The sequence below is a fragment of the Sturnira hondurensis genome, unplaced genomic scaffold (genome assembly GCF_014824575.4).
Source record: "Sturnira hondurensis isolate 20B ecotype Veracruz unplaced genomic scaffold, ASM1482457v3 Scaffold0010600, whole genome shotgun sequence".
NCBI lineage: Eukaryota > Metazoa > Chordata > Mammalia > Chiroptera > Phyllostomidae > Sturnira > Sturnira hondurensis.
The window spans coordinates 1,605,834-1,612,046 of record NW_028083231.1 but is presented as its reverse complement, the minus strand read 5'-3'; the positions used below and the strand labels follow the sequence as shown (position 1 = coordinate 1,612,046).

Genomic DNA, 6,213 nt, shown 5'->3' with positions numbered 1-6,213 from the left:
AGAAGAGTCCTGTCACTGTCTAATAGTGGTACATGGCTCAAAAAAGGCCTCAACTTGGGGGAATTTTAGAAGATGGAATCAGAGTTTATCTTTTTGTGAAAATAGTTGTTACATTCAATGAGTATTGACCCCTTATCATGGACATGGCACTGTATTCAATTCTAAAAAATGCAATGATAAAAGAGACAAAGTTCTGGCTTTCAAGGAACTTACAATCTATTAGAAGGAATAAGGCAAGCACACAAACAGCTACCAAACGAAGTTTGATGTAAAGAGTATTAGCTAAGAGGTGGGGAAAAGTCCTGTGGAGGTTCAAAAAATGAGAAAGTACATCAAGCTGGGAGAATAAGAAGGTTCCGCAGATGAGGGTTCTTTTTAAACTAGGCTTTAGAGCAATTTTAATAGCCAACAGTTCTGAATCTCCTAAAGAAAGTCTAATTTAGGTGTGAAAGTAAGACCCACGGAATGGAATAAATTCATCTGAGGAAAGATGAAATTAGCATAGAGGATGAAACCCTAAGGAAACTGGAGAGCACTGGGTGAGCAGCCTGGAGGCGGAGAGGCCCCGGGCAAAGGGACACGCTGGAGGCAGCAGGGGCAGTGGAGGTGGTGATGCGATATGCCCCACTGAGCCCGTCTAGCTGTGCTAGGTGAAGCGGCTCACCAGTGTGGCCATGGCCATGGGTACCCTGTGCAAGGAGAGAGAGGCTCCTCAGAAACGTTTCCATGGCTGCAGAACTGCCCCTGAAGTAAAACTAGAGGCAGACAGCCAGTAGCCCCATCCCCTCCCATCCCAGCCCAGCCCAGATCACCCAAATTCCGAACGATGGTGTCTCTGGGACATTTGGCCAAAGGATCCAGCCTGGACGATCTCATCTATAGCTGCATTCAGTCCTTTGATGCAGATGGAAACCTGTGTTGAAGTAACCAGCTGTTGCATGTCATGCTGACCATGCATTGAATTATCATTTCCTCTGCCGAGCTGCTCTGGAAAGTAATTGCCCTGTATAAGGAGGCCTTGGCAAAAAATTCACCAGGGCTTTGCCTGAAGATTTGCTATTTTGTGAGGTATTGGATAACAGAGTTCTGTCTCATGTTTAAGATGGATGCCAACTTGACAGATATTATGGAGGAGTTTCAGGAACTGGTGAAAGCTAAGGGGGGGGGAGCTACACTGCAGCCTGATCAACACAACTCAAATTAATGCCCATAACTGGTCTAGGAAACTTAATCAAAGAATAAAGTCGAACACCAAAAAATGGAAAGTCTCCCTGCTCTTTGACTATCTGGAACCGGAAGAGCTGTCAGAGCACCTCACCTACCTTGAGTTCAAGTCCTTCTGGAGAATATCCTTCTCTGACTATCAGAATTACCTGGTGAACAGTTGTATGAAGGAGAACCCCACCATGGAGTGTTTTAGCCCTGTGCAATGGCATCTCGTAGTGAGTGCAGCTGATGGTGCTCAGCTGCCCCACCCTGCAGCTATGAGCTGAAGTCTTCATCAAGTTCATCCAGTTGGCTCAGGAGCTCCACCAACTACAGAATTTCAATACTTCGATGGCTGTGATAGGAAGCCTATGTCACAGCTCAATCTCCAGGATACAAGTATCCTTGTATCCAAGGATACAAGTTCACACATCCCATATGAAATCAATAAGGTCCTGGGTTAGATGACTGAGCTGCTGTCCTCCTGCAGAAACTATGACAACTACCGGCAAGCCTACAGGGAGTGTATCCACTTCAAGATCCCCATCCTGGGGGTGCACCTCAAGGACCTCATCTTCCTGTATGAAGCCATGCCTAACTACCTGGAGGATGGGAAGGTGAATGTCCACAAGCTGCTGGCTCTTTACAATCATATCAATGAACTGGTCCAGCTGCAAGAGGTGGCCTTGCCTTTGGAGGCCAACAAGGACTTGGTGCACCTGCTGACGTTATCCCTAGATCTCTACTACACTGAGGATAAAATCTACGAGCTTTCTGATGCCTGGAAGCCAAGGAACCACATAGACCCACCACTAACACCTTCAAAGCCACCAGTAGTAGTGGACTGGGACTTTGAAGTATCTCCCAAATCTGACCCAAAGACTATAAGCAAACATGCCCAGAGGATGGTGAATTCTATCTTCAAGAACTATGATCACAACCAAAATGAATACATTTCTCAGGAAGAATTTGAAAAAATTGTTGTGAGTTTTCCATTTTCTTCCTGTGTTATGGACAAAGACAGGGATTGCCTGCCTCATCAGCAGGAATGAGATCACACCCTATTTCATGAGAGCCAGCTCAATCTACTCCAAGCTGGGCCTGGACTCTCCTCACAACTTCCAGGGGACAACCTACCTGAAGCCTACTTTCTGTGACAGCTGTTCTCGATTTCTCTGGGGAGTGATCAAACAAGGATATTGATGTAAAGACTACGGGATGAACTGTCACAAACAATACAAAGATCTGGTTGTGTTCAAGTTCAAGAAGCATGCCGAGAACTCAGTAGCTTCCACAGAGAACAGCACCTCTGTGGGGCCAACATTTAACCTTTGTTCACTGGGATCCAAAGATCTGCTCCATGCACCCAAGGAAGGACCTTACACATTCCCTAATTCGGAAGCTGTGGAACAAGGTGAAGAAAGTAAGGATCAGACCATCATGCTCAAGGGGGTGTTCTCATAGAAGATCTCTGTTTGGCTGAAGAGGACTGTGACCTACAAGGCCACGTAGATGGAATTACTGCCCTGGATTGGCAGTAAGGGGCCTTCTGGTCCTTTTCCACTGTCTTCCCCATGGAAGACAGGGAAGACAGCCCAAGACACTCTGTGTGTGCTTTCCAGTCCAACATCTCCCTGTCCCAGCCCAGTCTTGGTCCATAAGCGGGCCTCAGTCAATTGGGAGAATAAACACCCCCTCATAAAATCAAAGGAGGAGCTCCATCACCTCAGACTCCCAACCTATCAAGAGCTGGAACAGGAAATAAATGCACTGAAAGCAGATAATGATGCTGTAAAGATCCAACTGAAATATGCACAAAAGAAAATAGAAGGCCTCCGACTTGCAAAAAGCAATCATGTTTTAGCTAGGATGGAACAAAGTAACTGTCCTTAGCCCAGAAACCCAAGAAGGACAATCTGTGGATGGGTGTATCAGAGACCTCATTTCACAAGTTGATTACCAGAAACACCAGGGAACCTTGGAGTGACCAGCTTTTAAAAGGGGTACTTTTCTTTGAACTGAGGGATTTACTTTATTCCATCCAAAGCTTGCTTATAATATTACATTAACCTCCTCTACATGGCAGCATTCTTTATTAATCTGGTTCCCAATTCTCTACCTCAAATCTAATCAGTTAGTCTTTCCCCACTCCTTCCTCACTACACTCATACACCTAAGGACGTCTACCTGGAAATGAACTTCTAGAGATGTAGGCACAAATTGTGGGGGGCCTGCTAAACAACATGACATTGTCCAGTCACAGATCAATTCATAGTTTTAGTCTCACAGTCATAATAAAATAAGTAACCAAATTACCTGAAAACATTGCCAATACCTTATTACCAAAAACTGGCTACTTAGTTAAATTAAACACAACGCAAACATGTTTGTCTTCATATAATCTATAGTGGACAGAATTAGGACTCTATGGCTGTTGTTTTTAAACAGAGTCTGTTTAGGTCTTTATGTATCATCTTTACCTTTTTTAAAGTATTGTAACTATATTTGAGCTGAATTTGTGCTTATACTGCCTTCACTATTAATATTACTTAGAAATAAGCTAATTGGATCAGAGCCTTCAATAACAGCTGACAGAGTATACATATGTATATTTACTATGTATATATAATATCAACCATGCGTGTGACTTGGAATTTTTCCTCCTTAAAATGTGGAAGTGAATTAAACAACTTTCAGTCATTTACAGAAATTCACAAGTATGAAGTTCAGTTTGCTATAAGGTGAAGAATTGCTCACAATGTAAATTATATTGCTTGGCAAAATCTTAAGTAAGAGGCCTACGGGTTATCTATCAATGAAGGTTAATGATAGATGAGCTAGTTTAGTTGTTGAGGCAACTATTTATAAACTCCTTTGTCAGACCCTATGTCTCTAAAAATTTCATATGATCATTTTCTTTTTCTGTAAGGGGATGAGGGAGAGGACTTACCTTCCATGCTTGGAAAACCTGGTACCAAACTGACTTAAAATTAATAAACAAGTTGAACAATGTGCCAAGAATACAATACCAACAATTAGAAGTTCCAAACCTAAAGCCAACAACACCAAATCTTAATTAGAATACAAAGCACATATATACAGTGTAGCTTCCTTGGAGAATTCAGGTTATTTCAGAAGTTTCTTTGATTAAAGACTGGTTCCAATTTGCATATCTCCTTGTACTGAGCTTTATTGACAAAGTTAGTGACTAGCTTTCAGTGTGTTTTAAAGAATAGTCTTACCAACAAACAAGTGTTGGAGAGGATTTGGAGAAAAGGGAACACTAATGCACTGTTGGTGTGATTGCAGACTGGTACAACCACTGCAAAAAACAGTATGGGATTTTCTCAGAAAACTAAAAATGGATCTGCCTTTTGACCCAGCAATTCCAATACTAGGACTATATCCTAAGAACCCTGAAACACCAATCCAAAAGAACCTATGCACCCCAATGTTCATAGCAGCACAATTTATAATAGCCAAGGGCTGGAAGCAGCCTAGGTGCCCATCGGTAAATGAATAGATCAAAAAACTATGGTACATTTACACAATGGAATTCTATTAGCAATAATTACACCTTGGATAAACCTCATTGGCTACGATACTGCCACTGCGCAAAGCTACACAACGGAATTCTATGCAGCAGAAAGAAAGAAGGAGCTCCTACCCTTTGCTACAGCATAGGTGAAACTGGAAAGCATTATGCTAAGTGAAATAAGCCAGTCAGTGAAAGGCAAATACCATGTGATCTCACCTTTAACAGGAACCTCAACAACAAAACAAACAAGCAAATTATAACCAAGACACTGATATAGAGAAAGGGCTGATAGTGACCAGAGGAGAGAGAGGAGGGCATTTCAGGGGAAAATGGGAACGGTTTGCAGGAATAAGTATAAAGGACATATGGACAACAAGTGTAGGGGGTGGAAACAGGAGGGAGGTGGGGGGAAATGGGTGGGTGAGCTTGGATGAGAGTAAAAGGCAGAACTGTACTCGAACAATTGAAATAAGAATAATAATAAAGAAATCAGAAGATAAAAATATAGTTAAGTGTAGAAAAGTCAAGAGAGGAGAAAGAAGGAAGCTCATTCCTAATTGTCTCTATGATATATCAAAGGGATCAGTATATCTCTGAGCTCTGCAATCCTGGATTCTAGTCCCAGTTTTAGCTAAGGGATAACTCCATGACCCTGAGTATATTATTTACTCTCTGAGTCTCCAGTTTTTATCTGTAAATTTTGGAAAAATATTTCTTTGTAGCAATCTTTTAATTAAAAATGTAATAATAATAATAATAATAATAATAGATAATGATAAAGAAAATTCCACAGGGCCTTGCATACAGTAGGGACACAAAGAATAATTACTATTATTATTATTTACAGCATTAGATAAGAAATTATTTTTCTGTTGTTAAAATAATGTGTCAGAACTAAGAGAGGGATTGCTAAAGATAAGAAGGATACCAGGCAGAGGGTGACAGGAGGGAACAATTCAGACAACTGTAGTAGCATACTCAATAAAATATACTTAAAGAAAGATTTTGTTATTTTCTAATACATAAATTGGGAAGAATAATACCTATCATGTAGGTTTTCTGGGAAAATAAAAGGTAATTTGTGTCAAGCATGCATGCATGTGACACCTTCTACTGCAGGGATCACCTTCTAGAATATACTACTGAGTAAGGGATTATCTTACCTGGGCTCCTAAGCCCTCCACCTCTCAGATGCTCCTGGCTGTTCTCATTTCAGCCATAAGCCACCTTTCCTGGATGCCACTCCCCTCCAGAAACAATTGAACACAGTTGCCTACAACATAGCATGTTTGTCCCTGCAGGTGGGCATAAGCAGCAGGGTCAATGTGGGGCAAGACAAACCTCCTTGTGAAACTTTGTTCACATACCTCCACCACTCAAGCTGATAGCAGGTGAGGTTTTACTATGCTGTTGTAAGTAAAGAGATTTCAACAAAGCAGGGAAAATATCTATATTCTTATTTAAATATT

The 6,213-nt window shown here is 41.5% G+C and overlaps 2 pseudogenes; one reads left to right on the top strand and one right to left on the bottom strand.

The window, feature by feature from the left end:
* Positions 1-680: 680 nt before the first annotated feature.
* On the top strand, positions 681-3,175 carry LOC118996029 (RAS guanyl-releasing protein 1-like; annotated as a pseudogene).
* Positions 3,176-4,718: 1,543 nt separating this feature from the next.
* On the bottom strand, positions 4,719-4,828 carry LOC118996054 (uncharacterized; annotated as a pseudogene).
* Positions 4,829-6,213: the final 1,385 nt, after the last annotated feature.